At 61.0% G+C, this 24674-nt stretch overlaps 1 protein-coding gene across 1 annotated transcript in view; it reads left to right on the top strand.

Moving 5' to 3' along the window:
- Nucleotides 1-298: 298 nt before the first annotated feature.
- The window catches only part of OTUD7A (OTU deubiquitinase 7A), a 64177-nt gene continuing 39801 nt past the window's right edge, over nt 299-24674 (top strand). Inside the window, 1 exon segment of the mRNA XM_036232067.1 lies at nt 299-336. The gene's annotated coding sequence lies outside the window, so the exon portion shown is untranslated.

Raw genomic sequence — 24674 nt, 5'->3', positions numbered from 1 at the left:
GGCGGGGGTCCCGGGGGGCGGGGCGCGCGGCGGGGGCGGGGCGCGCCCGCAGCCGGTGACGTCAGGCGGGGCGCGCGCCGGGCGGCCGCGGGCGGAGCCGGGAGGCGGGCGCTGCGCGCGGCCGCGGGCGGAGCGGAGCTGCGCGAGGGGCGGAGCGGCGCGCGGGAGGAGGCGGGGGAGGAGAGGCCCCGGGACCGCGAGCGGCAGCTGGGGAGGGGGCCGCCGAGCCGGAGCGCGAGCGCCACAGCCGATCCGGTTTCCCTGGGAAGCGAGAGAAAATGGAAGCCGGGTAGCGGCGGCGGCGGCGGCGCTGCGGGCTGGCGAGCGGCGCTGCAGGTGAGACGGCGCTGTCCGCGGTGCTGCCGGCGGCGGCGGGGTCGGGCCGCGGCCGAGCCAGGTGCGCTGCCCGCGCGCGGGCGCCGGGTCGCTCCGGGTCCGCGGCGAGGCGGCTGGGCGCAGAAGCCGGGCGGGCCTGGGGCTGGGGCGCGGGGGGCGCGGGGGTCGGGGGCCGGGGACCCCGCGCGGGGCTGCCCGGCGCGTCTGCATTGCGGGCTCCGCTCCGGACCCCGCGCGCGCCGTGGCCACCGGCTCCGGCCCGGCGAGGCGCGCGGCTCCCGGGCAGGGCGCGGCGCTCCCGCGCGCTCGGGGCCGGCTTGTCCTCCGGCCGCGGAGCCGTCCGCACCGGAACGTGATGGCGGGCGTGGACGGAGCGGCGCCTCGCTCCGCGCGGACGCCCCGGGGGTCCCGCGGCGCCTGCGGACTCCCGGGCACGGCCGGGCGCCAGGACCGTGGCTGCGTGGGCCCCGCGGCCCGCGCGCGCCGCCCGCCCGCTCCGCCGGTCCGGCTGGGCGGCAGGCGAACCGTTCCCGCGACTTGGCTGTGAACCCGGAGGCCTCGTCTCCTCACTGGCGGAGAAAAATCGCATCTGCTGTGCTTTAAGTGCTCCTTTAAATTCGGGAAGCGTTGGTGATGTCACCGTTGACAAAACTTTCCTTCAGCGCTCAGCAGCGCCCGAGTGCGCCCTGCCGCCCGTGCAGCCCGCGGTCGCCTCGGAACCCGTGCGGCGCCGGCGACTTGCCTCTCTCTGCAAACTCGGCCACCTCGCTCGGCGCGGGCGGAAGTGGTTTTCGCTTCTAGTCGCTGGCTTGAGAATGAGCAGACCCGAGAGCGGCGGCACGGGAACTTGGTAGACCCCCTGGATCCGGGGATCGCTCGGTTCCTGGGAAGAGTCTTGTGTGACATTTCCATGCATTGTCTTTTTGGAGGAAAGGGAACCGTGACCCGAACAACATTTCGAGGATATCATGTTTGATGTGGCCGACAGTGTCTCCAAGAGGGGGACAGTGCGGCTTCAATCTCCACAGGCCTCGGTGGCTTCGCGCGAACCTGCGGGGCTCCTTCCTCCCTCCTGCACCGCCGCCCCTCCTCCGGGACATGTCCGCCCTGGGGACAGGGTGGCAGCTTCTGCGGGGACCTCCTTGCTCTTCATTTCCTTAGCATCTGCGCGTCCCACCGCCTCCGAGGCCAGCCAACACCCAGAGAGGGCGGAGGGACTGCAGAGGCACCCCGAGTCCTGGGGGGACGACTCCGGGACGTGCGAGCCCGGTGCCACCATCGTGCGTCCGCTCGTGCCAGCCGTCATGGGAAAAGTGAGCCGGTTCCCGAGACAGGCCGCCTGTCTGCTTCGGCCTGTCGCATCCGAAGGGCGCTCAGGAGGGGCAAAAGTATCAACGTTTTTGTATTTAATAATTAACGACTCCTCCTACTTGATGAAAACATGCTTACCTAAATTGTTAGTGTGTCAGGAACTTAATACCACCTCCACCCAAAAGTTAGAGTCTGGTCAGGAGCATGTGGCTTTTGAGCCCTGGATGGGTGTGGAGGAGGCTTGATCGGAGACCCTTGACTTGCATGGTGGCCATGGACAGAAGCCACTGCTTTATCGCGTCTTGCCAGGTGTGAGCCTCACCTGGATCCTGCGTGGCAGGTGTTTCCAAGGATGTCACCGCTGAGGCCCTAGGCCCCGCGCTGGCGGGGCGGGGAGGGGGGCGGGGGTGAAGACTCGGAACTCTCTGCTCTGGAGGGGCCCCACCCCTGACGCAGGTGCGTTCGCGGCGCCCCACCTCCCCCAGGTGCCGAGTTCGTTCACGAAGGCCAGGCCGGCGGGGGCGGGGAGTCCTGTGGCACAAGGCCCTCGCCGTGGGACTCTCCCGCTGGCTGCGTGACGCTCCTTTATAACTTCAGCTGCTGCGTTCGGCTGAGGTGTTCCCGTAACTGGAGTGCTCTCCTTAGTACGAAAGCGGGTTTTCAAGGCTCTGGGCTGTGAGCCCTTCAGACGCCGAGTCTGCGGGAGCTCCGGCCTCATGTGCATGCTTCCCTCGCTTGCAGTCCCGTGAAAATGTTCACCATGGTGGCTTTCACCCGACCCGCGGCAGCGCAGGTGTTTCCACTGCTCGTCTGGGTGGTCGTCACTCGTGTCCTCGAGCGTTTCACAGACGCTCGCCCTGAGGCCCCTCAAGCCCCCTTTTCACGCCGAGAGGCTCGTGTCTTCCGTTTCCGAGACGCTGCGGCCCCTGGCAGCCTAAGGTCATGCCTTCCAGCCTTGGCCCGGAGGATAAAGCTGAGTCAGCTGCCGCGGGGCCGGCAGGGGGCGCGCGGCCGCGCCTGCACCTGAGCCGCCGGGGAGGGTCTCCAGGTGGGGGAGCGCGCGCCCGTCTCCCCGGGGCTGGAGAGCGAGGGGGCGGGGGGGCGCGCGCGCGCGCCGCTGGAGCCGCCAGGCTGTGGCTTCCAGGACGCGGGCCTGCCGGGTGGGGCGGGACGTGCCCGAGGGGTCCGCGTCTCGGCTGAAAATCCGGCGCCCGCTCCCACCCGCCCCCGGGCCGCGGAGGGCGAGCGGGGCCCCGGGAGGCGGAGCCGGCCCGTAGGGCAGCGGCCTGGCACGGCCCGGGGCGCGGAGGCCCGCGGGGACAGCCCGCGGAAGTCCCCACCCCTGTACCGGCTTCTCTGGGGACCGACACCCGGGACTGTGTCAGCGGCACCGCCCGCCTTGCAGGCATTTCGGCCTTAGGGTGTCTCTGATGGAAAAAATCAAAGGTTTAACCTTCGGACGTTTCTTCGCCCGTGGAAAATAAAAAACGGGGAAAGAGGCAGCCGCGCTTTTCACTTCCCTGTACTTAGTGTGACTCCGAGCACGTGCGGGGTCATTCAATTCGGGGAGTTCCGGGGGGGGGGGCTGCGCCTCGCAGGGCCCCGGCTGGGCAGGTGAGGGCCTGCGCCGAGAACGGGGCGCGCGGCCCCGGCCTCGCCTGCAAATGGGACTGAGAAGCAGGCGGGTCCGTGTGCCGAGGAGCCCGCGTGCAGCCGGGAACGTCGCACCTCAAAGGGGGCGGACCTGCTCGGGAACTGCCCACGCGCTATGACCGCCACTTCTGTTTACTTCTCATTCCATCAAAAATGCATGTTTAAGTGATTGACTTCAAAGGGACAAACGAGGACCGCATGCTTTTCGGCCTTGTGCCGAACCAGGCCCTTCACTTGGACGAAGGTAAATGCTCCTGAGGGAAGTGCCACTGGATTTTAAAACAGCAGAGATGGCCGGATGCCGTTTTAGTACCCGCTGCCTTGGGGAGGCGCCTGGAGTCGGCGGTTTGCACGGGGATCTCTTGACCAGGTGCGGGGTGGGGTGGCGGCAGGAGACCCTCCCTCTCCTCCTTCCTCGGCCTCAGCGGGCCGCTTGGGACTAGGCTGGTCCCGGAAGGCATTAGTCTTCGTGGGGACAGGAGTGTTAGCCTCCCGTGTCCCCAGGGCCGGATCGGGGAGGGTCGCATGGTTCCACGAAGCCACGTCCTCGCTGTCCCCATTCCCTTCCGTCCACCCTGTCGCACCCTGGGGAGTCGGCGGTCCGTTTGTGCTCAGGCAAGTTCCAAACTCACCTCTCTTGGTTTAAGCAAGTAAGTCTTCAGTAAACTCATTTTCTGAATTCGAAGGGTTTTGAGTTTCTCCATCCAAGGATTTGTTTTCTGCTTGAGCCGAATTTGGTCTTACAGTTTTCCTTATAAATATAATGGAAGTCTGATGTCTGAATGCTTATTACATGAGTAAGATGCGGCACCAACTCTCGGGAAATGTAACGGGAGACCGTTGAGGTTCATTTCCTTTCCGCCCGGCGTTCATGCCGTCGCGTTGTTGGACCACTGCAGCTTCGTGTGGCGCTCAGGAGTGAACAGACCTCTCGCTCCGTGGCATTAGGCTGCGTGTCCGTCACTGAGACCAGAGAAGGCGGCTGTGGGGGACAGGGGCGTCTGACCCGGGCGACACCCACCAGCTGAGGCCTTGTCGTCTCTGAGAAAGCCCCCTCTGGGGCTGACACACGCGTGAGTTGCCCGGCGCGTCCGTGTGCTTCCGTGTGAGGAGTCGTCTGGGACGTGGGGTCTCCTGGTCCCTGCGTGAAGCTCGGGTAGGCCTGGCATGTCCTCATGTGGAAGGGACCTCACAATGCGCGGTGCCCTGGGGTGTGGCCGGTGGTCTTGGGGGTCAAAGCCCAGGGTTACAATCCGTTTCCCCACAGGTCCCCATCATTCCCGTAGGGATGATTTTAAGCCTGGAAGAAGTGTGTTACTGCAGTGTGGGCCACACGTTTGCACGTGTGATTCTTTGCGCCTTTAAAAAAGGTCGTTTGACATCCAAGACATACATGAACTTTGTCTTTTTAAAACGTGTGGATCGGAACATTTGTGGTTTAGGCTTCGAACAACATCATGCTGTCTCTTAAGGGAATTGCCCTGGACAGTAAAGATTAGTGAGACAAGCTGCCGCCGACCTGGCCGGGGTGGCCGGCCGTGTGACCTCGGGCACAGCTCCGGACGCTCGCGGGGGGGCAGGACACCGCCCGGCCCTCCCCAGGCTCTAGGGAGGGGCAGAGTGAACCCGTGCAGCGCGGCTTAAGCTCTAAGGAGCGACCAGTCGTCCCAGTGGATGGACTTGGAGTCGCAGGGTCCCGGCCTCTCCCAGTTACTAGACGGGTTTGGTGGTTTGCACTCATAACTCGGGATGCGACTTGGATGAGCTGCTTCCAGTTTGTGGAGGAGGAGGCCAGGGAGGAAGGGTGGATGGCCTTCCAGGGCGCAGTGACCCTGGCGGCGTGTCCAGAATCGTTGGCCCGCCCCCTCAACCCCGAAGGACGTCCCTGTGGACGAGTGGGCCGCAGACTCCCCAAGACCGGCTGTGACGCCCGTCTTGGTGCCGGTGGCCCCGTGGGCTCACTGGGCCGCTGGCTGGAGAACACGTTTGCTCTGCCCCACAGGCTGGTGGAATTAGGCCCTGACATGGACAGCTCAGGGGGGTGGGGCAGAGGAGGCGCCGGCTCTGCCATCCGCGTTAGCGAGGGCGGTGACAGTGGCCGACGTCCTGCCCGGTTCTGTGCCCGAGCCCCTGTGGTCGCTCTGTGCTTTGTCATGTCTGATGCCGTCCGCCCTTTGCGGACGCCGGGGCTCAGGGTGAAGGCCGGCGGCACATGCCGGGTCCGTGTGTGGTCGGGGTGCCCCCTCCCCAGACGAATGCATTTGCTCGGAGGGGCAGTGCTCCCCGATTCCTGCGTTGGAGTCAGCTGAGGCTCAGAGCGCGGCCTCTGTGAATCTGTCTCGGGTTTGCTGCCAAGTCCACAGGCTGAGGTCCGCTTGGTGGCTTTGCTCCCATGGCCACATGACCTGGCACCACCAGTCACGGCAAGGCCAGGCCGCACCTCCCAGAGGGCTCTGTCCCCCGCAGGGCCCAGCGCCGGGCAGCGGCCGGCCGGGTCCATCGCTGGCGGCGTCGGCGGTTTGTCCCTTACGCTCCCGTCCGCTCTCTCCCTAGTTCTGTCTCCCTTTTCCACAGTTTTTGGGGCTTTCGTAGAGAGCGTGGAGGAGTCATCGTTCACCAGGAGTGCGGTCTGGCGACGGTCGTGTGGGTCTGAGGGACTTTGCTGACAACTTTTGGGGACCCCTCGTGCTTTGAGAAAGAGAAACGGGTCCTGGCTTCCCATCGGGGCAGGGCCTCATTTGGCATCTGTGTTGTTGGGGTTCTTCTTCTAAGAAGGGTTGTTGTCTTGGTCCAAAACCTTCCTCACAAAGGCCCTTCTGTGCGGATGGATGAGCCATTGTTAGGGTTTTGGCGTCCCGAGCCCCCCAGGTGCCCCCCTCACAGACGCCGGTTCAGAAGGAGGTGACAGGTACCGTGCTGCACGTCTGGTCCTGGTCCAGGCCCGTCTGCCTCGGAGGCCTGGCCCTGCCGGGTCCTGGGCCTCAGAGATCCGTGTGGCCTTCAGATGCGAATCGGTAAAGCCAGGAATGGGCACCTCTTGCTCTAATGGATATTAAACGACGCCGTGATCCCTAAGTGGAGAGGCCACCGTCACCCATCGTGTGCGCTTTACCACCCTCGTCCGGTGTAAACTTCACGGCCACTGGTCAGGCAGGTGTTGCCATTCAGATGACCCGAGCGTGGGGCTCCCAGGTCACCGGTGGCCAGTGTCATGAGCACGGGCCGTCGCGCTGAGGACTCAGCCTCAGTGGTCAGCACTACCGTGGCGACCTTGAGTGCCCAGGCCGGGCGGGGCTTGGTGACCGTGATCGCCCAGGCCGCGCACATTCTCGTCCACACAGGGCCTCGGCGGTCCCTCCAGGAAAGTCAGGGAGCGGAGGCAGTCGATTGAGTAACGTGAAATCCGAGTCTTCACAATAAACGTCCTGGCGGCAGTATGGATTTTTCTGAACATTTATTCTCAATTAAGTATGGATTTTAACGTTTCCTCTTCGTGTGTGGTGTTTTCTGAAACCTGAGCATTCACCTGAAAAGCGTGTTTTCCAAAACCACGACGTCCATTAATGGAGAAACGTGGAGCAGGCGCACGCGGCCAGCCCCGCTGTGGGCTGCGGGAGCGTCCAGCGTCCCCTGCGGTGGCTTTGGCAGAGGCCACGGCTGACGGTTCGGGGCGGGGGGTGGGGGTGTGGCGAGCGCCGGGCTGGACTCGTGTGACGCCTGCTGCTCAGTACCGTCCCCGGGGTGCCTGCGACACGGGGCACGTTCCCTGCCGGGGGTTTCACTCTGTGCAAGTTCGTTCTCGTCTGACCACGTCGAAGAGCCAGTCACTTGTGTAGGAGCCGAACGCCCTCCACGGCGACCATCAGCGACCGGAACGGAGGGCTTCCAGGGCGTCGTTCGCGAGATCCTGAGCAACCAGGGGCTCCGGCAGGGTGTGGGTTGGGGTGCACGCCCCCCCCCCCAAAGCAATATGACAGCTTCTAGGGTCATTTTCTTCATGCCCTGTAAACACCAAATGTGTTATTCCCATGTTATGATTGATTCTCAGATATCTGCAATTTCCAACGAAGTTCACTTAAAATGCAGGTTAAAATATTCTCACTGACGGGCTCTTTTATTCACTCAAAAGACAGAAGCGAGAAATTTGATCGTTGCTAATATCTCTGGAATTCTGAGGATATTTAAATCTGGCCAGGTTTTAAAATTGTCAAAATGTTATTAATATAACGTTTTTCTGTTACCTATGCTTCATTGGTTAATCTGCACAAATACCTATTTGCTGAGAATCAGTCTTTTCATGCTTAGAACAAATATTTCCCTACAATTCCAATGTTATCATAGAAAGGGAAAAAATTCTCTGCCACCCTATTACAATTTGGGGGAGACGTTTCTGCAGCTATTAAACCCAGATGAAGATTTTTCAAATAGAAATCGCTTGTTTTGTAAATCTTTTCTGTTTCTTAACTTCAACACTTCACCGTGAAGAGATGGCTTCGGTCTCGTAACGGGGAGTCGTGCAGACTCTCACATGGCGTCTGCGGCGGCCGAACCCTGTGGGCATCGGTGCAGCGGGCTCGTCAGAGTCAGGGTTTTGTAGAGACTGAGCCCTGGGCCTCTCCGCCCCATGCCCCCACCGGGAACGTGGGGCTCCGTAAAATCAGCCCTCTTCGTCTTCCTCTGAGAAAGTATTGAGGATGTCGCCTCACGTCTGACAGGCTGTCGACTCTCAGAAAGAAAGGAAAGGACGCGGAGAAACTGGGACCCCTGTGCACGGCGGGCGGGAACATGAACCACGGCATGGTGGTCCCTCAAAAGAGTAAAACACGGAGTCCTGGCTGATGTAGCGTCTTTGCGGACCCGTACCCCAAAAGGCAGAGGGCAGGGGCGGCAAAAGGCATCTGCGTCCCATGTTCACAGCAGAACCAGTCGCGGAAGGTACAAAGGACCCGACATCTGGTGACAGGTGGGCGCGTGGGTGCACGGCGGGCGGGGCATTAACTTGGCAGGGGACAGATGCCGAGCCGGCCGCCCGGGGTGAGCCAGGGGCCCCGTGCTGCGAGCCGCGAACCCGTCGGAGCAGGGCAGAGGCTGCGCGACCCTCCCCAGCCAGACGCCCGGGACAGCCAGGCCCAGACGGGCTGGCCGCGGGGGGCGGTTTTGGGGGTTCCGTGCGTTCACTGGCTTGTCTTTCTTCCAGTGTTGTCACATGCCAGGTGCCCCCTTGCTGTTCCGGCCCCAGGCAGGCAGGCGGACCGCGTGGGCCGCCGTCCGCTGCGCCGCCGTGGAGATGGGGGGGTCCGCGACCCCACCGCGCACCCCTCGCGGCCGCCTCGGGGCCCACTCGGGGCCTTGGTCTTCTCCGTCCCCCTTGCGCACTGCGTGCTCTGAACACAGAGCACTTAGGGCCGCGCTAACCCCGGTGTACACAGATTACACCCAGCAGCACGGTCCATCTGCCAAGGGATTCGCTCTAGGATGATTTTCAAGTCGCGAGCATCTCCGGTCTATACCCAGCACCTGACTCCGGTTTTAAAAAACCTTTCCTTAACTTAATAGTATCAATTATTAAGGGGAAAATCCGACGCGTATTTTAGACTGCTCCCTTCTCTTTCCTGGCCTCACGAGGCCAGAAGGGAATATCTCTCTGTACCTTCTGAGAAAGGCATGCTGGATGCGTACCCCGCGTCCGGGCCCGAGGGGGGCGCCGCCTGCAGACTCCCGACGCAGGCGGGACGGGAGCTGAGGGTCGGAGCAGTGTCCCGGCCTCGGCAGGGCACGGCTCCCCCCCGGGGCTGGCTGGGGCCCACTCGGGAGCACGTGCCCCCCCGTCCGCGCTGCTGCCCAGCGGAGGAGCGTGGCCCAGGGTGTAAGCTGCCACTTGCCCTGCAAGCTGGGAACATGTGAGGGACAGTGCTCCCTGGCGAAGCCCCGGTCCTTTGGCAGCGAGAAGGGGTGGCCACCGTTCCCGGGGACGCTTCCTGTTCTCGTTCTCACAGATGCTCACAGGAGTCCTCGGGGGAGCACTGTCCCTTGTCCTTCTGGGCGAGGGCCTCAGCCTGTGCCCCCATCTCATACCCTGGTGCTGTTTCCGGAATGCGCCGGCCAGACCCCGGCCACGGCCCTTCCCAAAATAAACTCCCACGGAACACTCGTTCCCGGGGGCCTTGGCCGAAGGCCAGCATCAGGGGCCGGAAGTGCTAGACGCCGGGTAAACTAGGACACAGACCAGCCCGGCGACCTTGGGCTGGCTCCCGGCTGGCAGCTGGCCGCTCCTCCGCAGGGCAGGTGACGGCGCGCACCCTGGCCGCCCGGGGGCGGTGGCTGCGATGGGGAGACGCAGGGCAGGCGTGTGGCATCGCCACCCGTGGGCCCCAGGGCCAGGCCCGGCTTCCTGCGGCAGCGTGGGTCCACGGCCTTCCGCGCGGGCCCACTGCCTCTCCCGCTAAAACCGGACGGACGCCTGCAAATGACTGCTCCCCACCCCCGGCACCCCGCCGTCCTGGCAGTGGGCGTGCGGAGGGCCGTGGCCTTGCCGTGTGGCTTTGGGCGTCCCGGGCGCCTCTGATAGGGGGCTGAGAGCCAAGGTGGAGGAAGGCCGTCCTCCCCCTCGCAGCCAGCCAGGGACCCCCGCGTCCAGGCAGGCGGCTCAGGACGCAGGGTGTCCCCCAGCCCTGGCCGGGCGGGTGGCCACCCAGGGCTGCCGTGGCAGAGCGTGGCGTGTGGCGAGCGTGGCGTGTGGCAACTTGGCTGTGAGTGCGCTCGCACCTGCGAGGACCTGAGCCACTCGGGGACAGGGCTAAATGCACACGGTGTAGACAGCTCCACCTTCCATCCCGCTGCGGTGGGGACGTGCCAGCTGGCCGGGGTCCGGCAGGCTGCCCCACACCATGGTTAGCCCTCGGTGTGGCTCTCTGTGTTTGTGGCGCCTGGCACGGCCTTGGGGGAGGTGCCGGGGCTGGTGTGAGTGGGGGTGGCGCGTCCCAGCTCTCCCGCCCTCTGCACGGGGCTGGCAGGTTTCGGGGGGTGGGGGGGGGGGCGAGGGCTGCACCATCAGCCCGCAGCCCAGAGTGCGCTGACCATGAAGACGGGTGCAGCCTGAGCCGGGGGCCCTGAGTGAGTCCGAGCAGCCGGGCTCGGCCGGAGAGGCGAGAGGCGTGGAGCGGAGCTCACCCTGGTGTCTGACACGGGTGTCCGGGGCCTGCGGGCGCCCGAGGGGGCCCCATGCGCATGGCCGGGGGCTCCAGGGGACCAGACGGAAGCGAGGCAGGGCCACCTGTGGACACGGTGGATGTCACAGGGTCAGCAGAGAGCTCAGCCACCCATTCCTCGGGGGGCTTAGAGGGCTCAGACACCCCAGGCCCTGCCCGCAGCTGTGAGCTGGGGGGGCATCGCCTCCCCAGCTGCTCTCAAAGGGACGGGAGGGGCTTAAGCTCTGATGGCTCTGGGGACATGGCGGCCCGCCCTGGGGGGTGGGGGGAGGCAGGGCTCAGCCCAGCTTGTGCAATTGGGACGTGGGCCTCGGGGGCCCATGAGGGCCGGAGACACCTTCAGGGCTGACAGGTGCACCCCAGCAGTGGCGGGCCGTGGGGACTGGGGGGGTGCGCTGGCTGCTCTGTCCCCACTGGCCACATCACTGTGACTCTGAACAAGTGGTGGCCCGGTGGCCCCACTGAGCCCCGGTGGCACCAGCCTGGAGGAAGACAGTGAGCTTGAGGCCCCGCATCCCTCGGCCACCCCAGCACGGAGTGGGGTACGCGGCCTGGGCCACAAAACCCCGGGGCACAGGTGCCCCAGCCTCCCCTCGCCACCGGGGTGTTACCTGCCTGACCAAGCCTGAGACAGCAGCGTGGCCCCTGGGCTCTTCATCTGAGAAGAGCAGTGTGCCGAGCTGTGACACGAGCCAGGTCATTTCCACGCTCCACGTGAAGCTAGGTATAGCCACACACGCATGCACACACACACTCATACACTCACACACATGCACACACATGCGCACACTCAGACATGCGCACACAAATGTGCGCACACACGCACACATGCACGCACGCACGCGCACCCCGCCGGCTCCGTTTCTCGGGAGCCCCCGTGGCCGCGCGCCCTGCTCTGACCGCTCCCGCACCGTGCACGCTCCCCACGCCGCAGCTTGGCCGTCCACGGTGAGGACGAGGCGCCACCCGCATGGTAATGTCACGAGCGTTTCGGGCGACCGGAGTGTTCGTCCAGGTGCCCAGCTCGGAGGGTCTGGGCCGCCAGGTGCGAGGGAGGCACTTCGCGCCACTGAGCACAGTCGCAGGCTTCTCTGTGGGTACACTCCCACGCAGAGGGGAGACGGGCCCGGAGAGGTGACAGCGTGCTCCGGGCCGCTCAGCCCTGCTGTCGCCCCGGCGGCCGGGACGGAGAGCCGCACAGCCCCGCGGCCTGTCCCCCACGGGGAGGATGCTCAGGGACTCGCCCGGCAGGACACGGGACTGACCGGAACCCAGCTCGGCCCCCGCTCGGCAGGGCCGGCGACAGCGTGCAGGCCGCGGCTGCCGGCCACACGCTCCCTGCGTTCCCATGCCACCCCCCCGCCCCGTGCGCTCTCCCGGCGGACCTCATCAGAGCGTCATAGACACGGCCCCCAAGGCCGTCTCTCCGGTATCGGGGTGACCGGAACCAATGAGGGCGCGGGTGTCTGAGCCGGGTTTTATGCGGCTGCTTCTAACCCGGAAGTTCCCGTGTCACTATGTGGGGTCGCTGCCCCGAGCACCTCCTCTTGACAACCTTCCTGACACTTGCCAGCTCTCTTGGCCCCTTGGAAGGTCCTCGGAGCAGAAACCCAGCACTTTAGTACCTCGGCCGTGTCCTGCACGTCCCACGGCCTGTGCCTGAGGTCGCGTGGCGGGAGGGGAGAGGGAGGGAGCAGCAGCGAGCGTCCTCGCCAGGGGCCACGCCCCTGCGGCCATGGTCCCCGTGGCCAGAGCGAAGGGTCCCCTCCCGTCAGAGCCGTGGCTTCGCTCCCAGAGGCCACTGCCAGCGCTCCCGTCACTGCCGAGCCAGACCCCACTACTCGGTTTTCACTGTTACTCAGAGAAATTCTTTTTGTCGCTATATAATTCATGCAGCATAAAATTCACCCATTTAAAGTGTGTAGCTTGTTGGTTTTTAGATTCTTCACCGATCTGTGTAACCAGCAGCACAATTCAATTGTAGATCATTTCTTCAGCCCCCAAAAGAAATCCCAGACCTCTTAGCGGTCACTCCCCACTTGCCCAGTAACTACTAATTTGTTTTTTTGTTTTTATAAATTTACCTGTTCTGGACATTTCATGCAAACGGAACCACATACTGTCTTATCTTGCATGACCAGCTCATTGCGCTTAGAAGAACGTTTCCGACGTCCGTGCGTGTCGAAGCGTGAATCGGCCCTCCCCTCTTGCTGCCGGCACCGTCTCGCTGTATCGATGCACCACGCATCTGTTAATCCGATGGTGACGGTTGGGCGGTTCTGCTCTTTGGCTGCTACGAACGACACTGCTAGGAAAGCTCACAGCGCGTTGTTTTTGTGTCCCTCGGCCGTGTAGCGAAGCGCCGGATCACTGGGGGTCCGCGGGGCCGCTTCCCCGGGCGGCCACGTCGTGGGTCCCCCACCAGCGGCGTGCAGGGCTCCAGCTCCGCGCGGCCTTTTCGAACACTCGCTCTCATCTGTCTTTTTAATACGGACGCCCGGTGACGTGCGAGGTGGTGCCTCATTGTGGTGTTGGTCTGCAGGTCCCTGATGGCGAGTCTTTTCACGTGCTTGGCGACTATTTGTGTGTTCTTGGGGACAGCATCTATTCAAACCTCTCACTCTTTTTACTGGTTATTTCTCTTTCTTTCGAGTCGCGAGGATCATTTATATATTTTAGACGTTAAGTCACTCATCAGATACATGATTCGTAAATGTGTTCTCTCATTCTTTTCCCATTCTTTATGGTATCCTTTGAATGAAAAACATTTTTTAACTCTCATGAAGTACAAATCGTTTCCTCTTCGGCGTGGGGCCGACCAGCACGCTGGTGATCGTCTTTATCCGGGCCGTTCTCCACGGTTCACGCATGTCCAGATAGATGTAAGAGGACGCGGCCACACCGGAGTTTTCGAATTTTACGGCACGAGCTTTAGGGCCCCTCGGTCCGTTTTGATAATTTACCAAGCTTAAAAGGAAGCGAAACCCCACACTCTGGATTTGCGTAAAATAAAAATCTAGGTCATTTGTTTTCGTGGGTCCCGTCGACAGACCTCAAACCGCTTGGCAGGGTGCATGTCTGCCACTGTCTCGGGTGAGTGTCTGGCGTTGCTTTGGGGTCGGGCACGTTGGTGACCCCGGCCAGGGTCGCCTGGGGCCGGCCGCACTGGCAGGAGCTGTGGGACAGCCTTGACTTGGGGAAGGCTCACAGCATTCCACAGAGCCGCAGGTCTGCCTCATTAAATTCGGCTTTATCATGTAAAACAACATTTTGCCCAGACGACAGGGACCCGAATCGACATTCTGTGGCGCCGTGGGGTTTGTGCCTCGGGGCAGCGATGGTGCCCTCGAGGCTCGTCTTCGCGGCTCAGTCCTGGGCGGGCCAGTCCCACCCAGGGGGCCGGTGCCCGGGCTCCGTCCTGCATCCTCGGTCAGTCCCCCCGTCTCGTGCTCGTGCGCGTCCCCGAGGTCATTCGAGGTCGTGCGGCAGGTGTCCTCCGCGTCCCGGCGGCGGCAGGGGCGGCCGCACCAGGAGCGGCACGGGCCAGGTCTGGCCGCAGCGCCTGCCCCGCACCCGGCCACTGCGTCGTCACCGGCGTCGTCTCGTTTCATGTCCTCGGCGCCCCCGCAAGGAAGGCGCCACTTTCAACCTGGACCCACAGAAGTGGAGGCTGAGCAGCTCGCCTTCAGCACAAAGCGATGAGACCCCCGGCCGTGCGTATCTGCTCCAGCCGCAAGTCTGGAGATCCAGCACCGGGGACGGTGCCTGCAGGGGCCGCACTGGGCGGGTCCCGGTGCGGGGTGACGCCGCAGCGAGGCGGGCTCCGTGCTGCGTAGCGACAGGGCAGAGGGCGAAGCACCTGCATGAGGCGTGCGCCTCCGTCTCAAAACTCGGGCTGCTCCCGAGATGACCTGGCGGACGAGGGTGGCTTCCTGCCGTCACTCCGGCGGCCCGGGATGCCGTGGTGGCCTCCCTGTACCCGGCACGCAGTCTCCACCGCCCCCCGTCCATGCCCGTCGGGCGTGAATGCTGGTGCCACACAGGCCCCGTCGAAATCTCAAACGCTGGTGAAGATGAACCCTCCTCGACAGACTGGTTTATCTCGCGTTGGATGTTCCAGATCATTCCTGAACTCGGGCTGGTTCGGGATTAGGGAGAGTCGAGCGTGCGTGTGCGTGGGGCCCAGTGGGGTCTGGGGCGTCCGCATTGTCAGACGGGACCAAGAGGCGGGAACGGGGGCGCCTGCTTCCGCCGCTGTGGCCATGGTGGCTCTGAGGCCACGGGGGGCGTACTCACGAGGACAGCCACCTTCGGTAGCTGATCCGCAGCTCCCCCCGAGACCACAGCGGCTCCCCCACGGCCTGAGAGGCACCCCAGGGGTGAGGGGGGCTTAGGCAAGGCCTGGGTTATCCCCACTCTTGTTTGCCCTGGAAATTTCTGTTCCCACTTTGACGGGTGACGAGGGAGACAAGATAATGATGAAAAGTGCTCATGAAAAAGCAAACCGCAGGAAGAGAGAGATAACCTCTGAAAGGGGGTCGCCTGTGTTTAAAAAAAAAAAAAAAAAAGGGCCCCGGAGGCCCCAGGAGGCCCTTGGTCAGAGGTCTGCAGGTGGCGGCAGGTGGCTCGGGCCCTCACACGGGCACAGCCAGCTTCGCGGCCAGCAAAAGCGGGCAGGACACGGGGACCCCGCACAGTCCCCACCAGGAGTGAGGCCTGGGGTCCCCAGCCTTATGCTCCTTCCCCCCCACCCCGAGCCCTGACTTCCGATGGTACCTGTCACTGCAGCCCCTGGACCGGGCCAGAGGTCTCGCAGCGACGGGCAGTGCTGGGCGGACGGCGCTGGTCACCACGCCCCCGGCCGCCCTGCACCTGGCTGTCAGCCGGGCGCCGGTGACCCGCGGACGGACCTAGCCCTCACGGCAGAGACCAAGCACACGGCGGAGACCGAGCCCGAAGACAGAGGGTGTCGAATGAAGTGCCATCCTCAGCCGGGCAGTGAAGACCGGCCGTGATGCTGGGGACGTCACGGTGTTGGGTCTCCCCTAAACGGCGCCCCATGTCTGGGGGTGGTTTGCGAGGAGACCCCCCTGCAGCTTCTGCCCGCGGGGCCCTGCACACCTGCAGGTGGAGGAAGACCCCATCCCGCCCACGGCCCCCTGGCGTCGGGCCATCTCAGGCCATTGGGCCATCTTGGGCCATCGGGCCATCGCCGGGCCATCGGGCCATCGCCGGGCCATCAGGCCGGAAGCAGGCGGAGAGGCCGCTTCTCACTCCGCCCTCCCTGCTGTGACTTCTCCTCACACTCCGCGTCATCGTTGAGCCTTGTTCTTCGTGGTGACTCATTGCCACTGGATTTCGTTTCTTTTACTCACGTTTGAACATGTAGCTGTGGAGAATGAGGGGACGTCTCTGGAAGTGTGTTCGGGGTAGTGGGACGAACCCGCGAACTCTCCCCCCGCCCTCCTCCCCTGCGCCCTGCGCTTGACTTGCCGCTGTTCCAGCCTCGCGCGTGGTTCTGAAGCGAATGCTGTGAGTCACCGGGAGGTGCGCGTCGCAGCTCCTGACCGAGCGGGATTCGCTGGCGACCCGTCCGGCCCGGCTGTGGCGTGCCCAGGGCCCGTGGTCAGTGTGGCTCCGCCCTTCCGAGCCTTTGTGGGCAATATATGCTTTACGTCCCGAAACGCGATCAGTATTTTGCAAATGTTCCGTGTGCTACGGACACTCGGTGTTCTTCGAGCCTTGGGAGTGTCATCCTACGTGGCCTGTAGGTGAGGGGTGTCAGGGGTCTGCCTAAATCTTTTACGTCCGACTTCGTCGTTATAAAGCGATTCTCTTCGTCACTGGTCAGTAGCGCCTTTAACCTCAAAGTCTGTCCGGCGGCCTTCTGTGGCTTCGGCTCTGCGGAGGGGCCTCCTGTCCGCCCTTGTGACTCTCCCTCTGTATGCTCACATCGTGGGTGCCCCCTGCGAACGGCGTATTTTTGAACTTTGGATCCAGTCTGCCGACTGTTGCTTTCAACGAGAGCATCTGGCGTCTTTACGTTTAATTTAATCGGCGCGGCCTGAGCTGAGCCCGCCCGTCTCCTCCTTCCTTGCGCTCCGAGTCCGGGCCCCTCCCCTCGCGTTTGTTGTCTCCTGGATGCGTTTAAAATCAACTGGTTTAACTGCGGGGACACTTCAGCTGCCTGCCGCCTGGCCTGGCCCAGGCCCACACCCCTTCCTCTGGGGAAGGCGGTGGCCTCCTGACTCATCTCCTTCCTCCCACTCCCCACCCTCCCCCGGCCATCTGCTCAGAAAGCAGCAGCCAGAGGCAGCCTCTCGCCGCGTGGGCTCCCTCCGGCTGCGCCTCGCGGAAGGCGGGCCGTGAGCGCCTTGGTGCTCAGGGGGCCCTCGGGGACCAGGCCCACCGGGCCTGCTTCCCGCTCACGTGGGATGCTCTCGCCGGCCGCACACCCGGCCGGCTGGCTCGTCTCCCCCACGGCCCCGCTCCAGAATCACGGCCCCAGCGAGGCCCGCGGCAGCCACCCCACAAACACGACGAGTCCCCAGGCTCGCCCCCGCCCCCCTCCTGCCCTGCCCCTGTTCAGGTCTGCCTTCCCCGGGGCCCTTGGTCGCCTCTGTCCCCCACATGGTGCTGGCGGTCTGGTTCTCTGCCTCTGCTGGGAGGGAGGCATGAGGGGTCCCCCTGTCCGTCCCCCCATCTGTCCGCCTGTCCGTCCCGCCTGTCTGTCCGCCTGTCCGTCCTGCTTGTCTGTCCGCCTGTCCATCCCGCCTGTCCGTCCCGCCTGTCTGTCCGCCTGTCCGTCCCCCCGTCTGTCCGCCTGTCCATCCCGCCTGTCCATCCCGCCTGTCCGGTCATAGACATGTCTCGACACCCTCTGATCGGGCCGGAGCAGCAGGCGGCACCTGGAGTCTCAGTGACCACACGGGGAGCCGCCTTTCCTGGAGCTCGTTTGGAAGTGCGTGCCCTGTGGGCACGGTGACTCCCTGCGGCCATTGGGACCCCCGGGAAGGCGCAGAGTGACATTCGGGCCGGTGTGGGACGGGATCCAGGGCAGAGGTGCAGACAGGGAGAGCAGCGAGCTGGGAACGAGGCCTGGGCCAGGGGCTCCTGCGGGCCGAGGGAGGCGGAGCCAACATCGGGGGTGGGGGGGGCAGGAGACAGGGCAAGAAGCTCGGGCTCAGGGCTGGGCCGGCGCGGGGGCGTGTGGGGAGACGCGGGAGCCGCGAGCCGGGCGCGGCCGGCGTGGGAGCCGCTCACGGTGCAGGGCGGGCGACGCGATCCTGGCTGTCCCCCAAACCCAGGGGGCGTCGTGTGCGCAGGTGGACGTCAGGCCGAAGCCCCCGCCCCCGTGTCACTAAGTGGGGGGCGGGGCGGAGCGGCGGACCCGGGTGGCGTCCGCTGTGTCCTGAGTGAGCCGGGGCACCCCTCGTGCCGGCATCTGGGGCCGGGCCGGGGCGTCGGGCCCTACCGCCCTCCTCCGCGTCTCGCGGTCCCTGGCGGTTTTAACTCCCTCCACCCCCCCCATGGACCTGTGTCAGGGCTTCTAAGCTGAAGTTCCTTCAGTGCAGCCCTGGTGCCAGCAGGGGCGTTGAGGTTCGGCCACAGGCACGGGAGGAACCGAGGCGGAGCAGTGTGGCGCCCACAGGCCCTGGAGGAGGCACACGCGGCCCCCGAGGGGCCCCACGGGCGGCCGGGCAGGGCGCAGGCAGAGTGAGCGGGCCGGGGCTCACGCCAGCATTGGGGTCTGTGGGGTGGTGCCGCGGGGTCCGGCCGGGGCCAACAGCGGGGCTTTGGGGAGCTCCAGGGGCTCGTCCGGGGGATTGCACAGGGGGACCGTTCATTGCAAAGCCTCTGGGGACATCGCGTCGGTAACGCGCATCTGCCTGTGACTCTGAGGGCCGTTTTGAGGGGCTGGTGGCAGTTTAAGGCCCCCGAAGGCCACTCGGCCAAACAAAACGGGTGTGGAAGCAGCCACGCCCTGTCGTAGCTCAGCTAAGCACTCCAGGACGGGCCGACGCGGGTGAGTGGGGACACGTGTCCTTGTCCCCCAGCGGCTGGCACAGCACTGCTGTGACACGCTCGCCTCACGCACATGGCGGGAGCCAGGAGCTGCCCCTGGGCGGCCACATAGCGGTCCCGAGAGCAGACGCTCTGCCTGCAGGGAGGCCCCCAGCCCGGCCCCGGTGGGCTCGAGTTCAAATCTAAGGGCTTCACCCAGGTGGGCCCGGCCTTGTCTGTCCCTGTGGGCTGTGCCGGGGTGCCAGCCGCGGCGACGGGTCGGGGCGTCCCCCGCTCCGCTCTCTGCAGCCTCTCGCGGTCCTTCCCACCCCGCAGTGGCCCGTGTCCCCCCCCCAACCTCGGTCCCTCATCATCCTTCTCTGCAGCACCCCCTGGGTCGTGCCCACCAAATGGCCGTGGCCTCGGGGCCCGGGGTGCTGCCCACGAACCAGCGCACCCCATCTGCACCCTGGCCGCAGCAGCTGTGAAACTGCTCGCAGGGAAAGCCGCCTTCACACGCAGCCCCCGGGAGCCCCCGCCGCCCCGAGGGCCTCTGTCGGAGCCGGAGGCCGAGGGTTCTCTCTGTGCCCCGGACCCGGCTCACCCGTCAGATGTGCAGCCGGCGACTCCCACATATCTGCCCCTCGCCCCTCGCTTCTCCTCCTTAACGGGTCTTTCACAGAGAAAAAGGTGTTCGTTTTATCGAAGTCTAATTTACTGTTCATTTTGCTTTCATCGGATGTCACCAAACCCTACGTCCCCAAAACTTTCTCCTGGTTTTTTCTTCGGAACGTTGTGCAGGTTTCTGTTGTATGTGTAAATCTATGATCCGTTCGATCTAGTTTTTGCGTAAAATACGAGGTTGAGGTTTTACTTGTTTTGTTTGGGGTTGTTCGCTCATCCCCAATTTGCAAGAGGTTTCCGTTTGTTGAAAAGCCTGTCCTTCCCCCACGGAATTATTTACCACAAAGCCAGCACAGGCCCCGTGCAAGGCCAGTGTTCAGGTTCGTGAAGCTCTGCGTTGGTTTAATGCCTTTACTGAATTTTAAGAGCAGTTAAAGTGGCAAGTTTTGCTTTGCACATATATATTTCCCATAGTTTTTAAACCGAGTGGGTGTGAAGTGGCCCCTGACGCATTTTTCTGACGCTGGTGACATCGAGTGTGTTTCCGTCTGTGGGTCTTCGGGACAACGGCTGCTCAGATCCCGCAACCGTTTTTTCACGTGAGTTTTGGGGGTTTTGCTCAGTTGCAGGAGTTCTTAACGAATTCTGGGTATTGATCCCTCATCAGACGCACAATTTGAAAGCATTTTCCTCCCGTTCCGCGGTTGCCTTTTTACTCTGTCGTTTGAGTCCACTGATGCACAGAAGTTTTTAATCTGGGCGAAGTCCGACTTCTCAGTATTTTTTCTCTTGTTGGCTGTACATTTAGTATCATACCCAAGAAATCATTGCAAATCCAATGTCATGAGGCTCTTTTCTCTATGTTTCCTTCTCGGAGTTTTGTAATTTAAGCCCTCGCGTTGAGGTCTGATTCGCGTTGAGTTAATTTTTTACCTGGTGTAAGGGAAAAGTTCACCTTTATTCTTTCGCACGTGGATGTCCACTTTTCCCTGCAGCAGGAGTTGGAAGACCCCACCGACCGGTCTGGGCACGTACCCGAGGTGTATTTCTGGACTCCGTTCTGTCCCACGGGTCTACACGTCCACACCATGCTGTTTACAGCACGGTCGCTTTGCGGTACATTTCAGCACCAGGAAGTGTGAGACCTTCAACTGTGTTCTTCATTTGCAAGATTGTTTTGACTGTTGATCCTTATTCTTTCCCGTTTAGTATCTTCTTATTTCTGTTCGAGAATACAGCAAATCTATTGTCTACAAAGCATTTTGACAGAACCATGCAAAGATTCCCTCTAGTGATATAAAAAAATTCAATAAAGGAGAAACCAGAGAGATGTAAATTACGTGCAATTAATTAACAAACATTAAAACACAGTCACATATTGTAATTATTAATAACATAGCGACAAAGCTTAAGGCAAAGAAATGATTCCCAAGGAAGCAGAAGCATGAAAATTAAAAGCAATTTAGGATATTTTTAAACGATTTCAACAAAATGTAGCAGGAGTGTAGGAAGGGAAGGGAATTACATTGAAATAATGGTCTTTTCCTGCTCAGAAATGAGAGGTTATATGTGTTAATTAATTCTGGATTTGGATTTAAAAAAATGAATGTGTATGCGTGTGTTACAAACTTAAGGGAAGTACAAGAAAATATAAGAGATATAACTTCCAAAAATATTACGAGAAAAATAACACCAATCAAGTCAGTAAACGACAGTAAAGAAAACAAACCAAAAAAATTAAGCGGAAAACACTAAATAAGACAATGGGAAAGTTCCCGACGTTCCAATCACCCCTTCCCCCTACTCCCACCCCCAAAGTAGAACACGTTAAACTCCCCAAACCACAGACACACCCTCTGAAACTGAGTGAAGAACGAAATATTATCCATGAGGTATTCGGTGAGACACAGCTGAAATAAGACAACCTACAGAGGTAAAAATCTAAAGGCGTAGACGAAACGGTAACAAGCGATATTACAAAAAAAAAAAAAAAAAAAAAAAAGCATAATTCGAGGGGGGAGGGACAGTCGAGGTGGGAAGGTGCAGGGAAGACCAAAACATCTTATGCCAATCAAGGGTAGAAGCCACGTGAAGAGCCGACAGCGAGGCGTGCGCTCGCGGAGATGCGTGAGTCGCCTGTCGGAGGCCGAGCCGGCGGGGGCCCGGAGGCCGAGGTTTTGTGGGACCCGACGGACAGGCCTGCCACCCTCCTCCGGGGCTCGCCCGACGGGTGTGTGATGCAGACGGGGTGCTCACTCTGCACCCGGAGTCTGGCCGCAGCCTCGCGGGAAGTCGGGTCCCCAAACCCCACACGGTGCCGTGTGGTCTGCGTGGGTGACGGACCTGAGCGACTCCCCTCCCCCTCCCGTCAGGCCGGTCCTGCTAGCCTCCAAGCACCGAGGCTTCTGCACCTGCAGGAAAACCCACATGCAGGTGAGTGCGTGGATGCTGTTTGTGGCACCGCCACCCTCCACACACACGGGGGACCACGTGCCTGGACCTCGGGGCCCATCCAGACTCAGGGTGCTGTTGTGACACCCCGACCCCACTGTGGAGCATGGAGCACCCCGTCAGGCCAAGGCGTGCTCATCAGCCTGACCTCTGGGGTCCTGGGGACCACACTGGGCCAGGGCCAGTGCACCAGGCTCCCAGGGTTCTGGCATGGGCCCAGGCCCACACCGCTGTCTCACGGGGCATCAGGGGCCAGGGCCTGGTTGTGAGCCCCGCCGGGGGCCGCCATACGCCTGTCCCGGACTCCAGCGTGCCTGGGCTCCTGACCCCTTGCTGTGACAGTCCCCTCTAAAGCGACGCAGGGGACCGTCACCATCACTCCTGACCTGCCTCGTGGTGCCGGCAGCTACTAAAACTTAAACAGTGGGGTTGTGTGCGGGGGAAGGAGACCATCTCAAGACCATCTCAAGTTCATGCTGAATACCGAAAATCGCTCTGAAATTTGAAATAGTAACATTGAAATGTTAGAGCATAGGAAAATTGCTTCTTATTAATTGCACCATGAGATGCATCTTTTACTGTGTTAGAATTCACATTTAGAATAATAAACATTATACTGAAAACGAACACGACAGTGGCAAATGGCCAACAAGTGATTTGATTGACACCGGTGCAGGATTTACTAAGCGACGCTGCCCTCTGTTGCTATCGCGAAAGGTTTTTAAAGTGTTACGAGAGTCGTCTCAGCAAAACGAGTCTCAGCCTCTTCAAATATTTCCAACTGTAGTGTTTCCTTTTAGCCACTGCCCCCAGAGGCAACTGTTTTCTCCTTGACATAGCCTACTGACGGTCCCTTTGCTTTATGACCCTTGAGCAAACGTTTTCATTTACTTTTTTACCTACTTTTTATTTTGATAAACTTCAGCTCTACAGAAAAATGGATAGTGAACACCCGCATATTCTTCACAGATTTGCCAGTTGTCTATCCATGTGGACACACGCACTCATGCACACACGCGCACAGATGATAAACACGCGTTCGGGTGTGTTACGTCTGCGTGCATTCAGTTTTTTCCTCTGAATCATTCGCAAGTGAGCTGCAGGCGTCATGACATGCTTTGGCATACCTCTCCTCAGTTCATCGGCTCTCTTCTTCAAAACTGAATACTGATTTATGTAAAGAATAGTTTTTATATGTAACGATTGCATAATTCCACACTATTACTGTTTCCATTCAAGTCAATACATTTGACAGTGATACATTTGGCATCGATACATTTGACATGGATCCGATACACAGCCCCATTCACACACCCCTGCATGTCCCCGGAGTAGCTTTCATTGCCATTCCCCGGCACGCGCTGAATTTGCTCGGTCTCCTTCAGCGGAACCCCAAACTCTGCCTTTTTGCTGTCGCCTTCGTGGGGTTGACAGATTTGGAGAATCTAAGCCATTTGCGTTGTGGAGCTTCTCGCAGTCTGGGTGTGTCTGTTTCTCATACTCAGATTCAGGCGACCATTTCTGGGCCACGGCGTCATCGTGACCTGGTGCAGGTGACAAGTTCGTGCACCTGGCGAAGTCGGTTTCTGCCGGAGGTCCTCTGTTGTCGCACGCTCTTCCCAGGCGTCACGTGCACGCTTTCCTAAAGCACCTGTCAGTCAGCGCTCTCCTCGCACCTGTCGGCTCTCTCCTCGGAAGCCCCCAGTCCTGCCCGCTGGCCGCACGGAGGGTCTTGACCTGGGGTCCCCGTGCCCACCAGCTCTCCTGCTCCTGTCCACTGCCCCACCCCCCGGTGTCCACCCAGCATGCAAAGCTCTCTTTCCATCCGTCCTAAATTCTCCTCAAGCATGCATCGTACTCCGCCCTGCCAGGCAGAAGGAACTGTTCCTTTCTGATAGTCTGATGATTTTTCTTTTAAGCAACCTTACAGTGTTTATTCTAGTCTGAGAATTGTGGTTATTTTCACGTCCGCCCATCACAGTGTAGTAGGAACTGGGTTTAATTCTTTGATCTTCACTTTCTTTGTTCACTCAGCAGATTTAGTTAGCATCTGTTACATCGCCAATCGATTGTGGTGAGGTTAAGACAGATAAAGTATGAACCCTCCAGGGAGAGGGAGGGAGGCAGGCAGGTCAGGGGCAGCAGCCCAGGACCTACACACAGGCCTCCGAGTGTCCCTCTCATGTCATGATGACAGAGGGAGGCCATGGAAAGGGTCCGACCCATTCGGTCCTTTTCACTCAGTAGAAAAGGCTTCTTTTCCCAGGAAAAGAATAAAATAATGACAATAATCTGGTGACGCTGGTTAACAAAACCTGATGTTTCAGCTGTACATTTTAACAGTAAGGCATATATCTATTTACATTGCATGTTCACCTCCCATTGTGAGATTTCTTTCTGTCACCACATATTGGACCCCTTTACCCCGTCTCCCTCCATCCTCCCCCTCCCCCCTCCCCTCTGGTAACCACTAGTCTGTGGTCCATGTCCCTGAGTTTCTGTTTGTTTGTCTTGTTCATTTGGTGCTTTTAGGTTTATATCTCACATGTAAGTGATATCATGTGATTTTCAACTTCTTCTATCTGGCTTATTTCGCTTAGCACGATTATCTTGAGGTCCAACTCAATAACAACAACAACAAAAAAAAACAAATGATCCAATCAAATAATGGGCAGAAGACCTGAACAGACACTTCTCCCCAGAGGACATACACATGGCCAGCAAATATATGAAAAGATGCTCGGCATGGCTAGCTATTAGGGAAATGCAAACCAACGCCCTTTTTAATGAGAGTACCGAGTGATGCTTTTATTAAAATCAGCAAAGCTGCACTGGTACCTCGTTGTCACCTGACAGCCACAGTTTGCAGGAGGCTGCACTCTTGGTGGCGTAATTCTGCCGGTCTGCAGCTGTGGGGGTTCCCCAGGTGACATCTGAAGCCGGCCTCACACCTGGAGGTCGAGAAGGCAGGTTTAATACTCCAGGGTACGAGGCTCATCCTGGGCGGCCGCAGGAACACACGTGTCTGCCTTGCTCGTCAGAATCTTAAAAGTCTACACAGAGGCTTTGTCCACATCCGGCCACACA

The sequence above is a fragment of the Rousettus aegyptiacus genome, unplaced genomic scaffold, assembly GCF_014176215.1.
Source record: "Rousettus aegyptiacus isolate mRouAeg1 unplaced genomic scaffold, mRouAeg1.p scaffold_m13_p_14, whole genome shotgun sequence".
Lineage (NCBI taxonomy): Eukaryota > Metazoa > Chordata > Mammalia > Chiroptera > Pteropodidae > Rousettus > Rousettus aegyptiacus.
The sequence above is the reverse complement of the archived record's forward strand: the minus strand, read 5'-3'. Positions and strand labels throughout refer to the sequence as shown.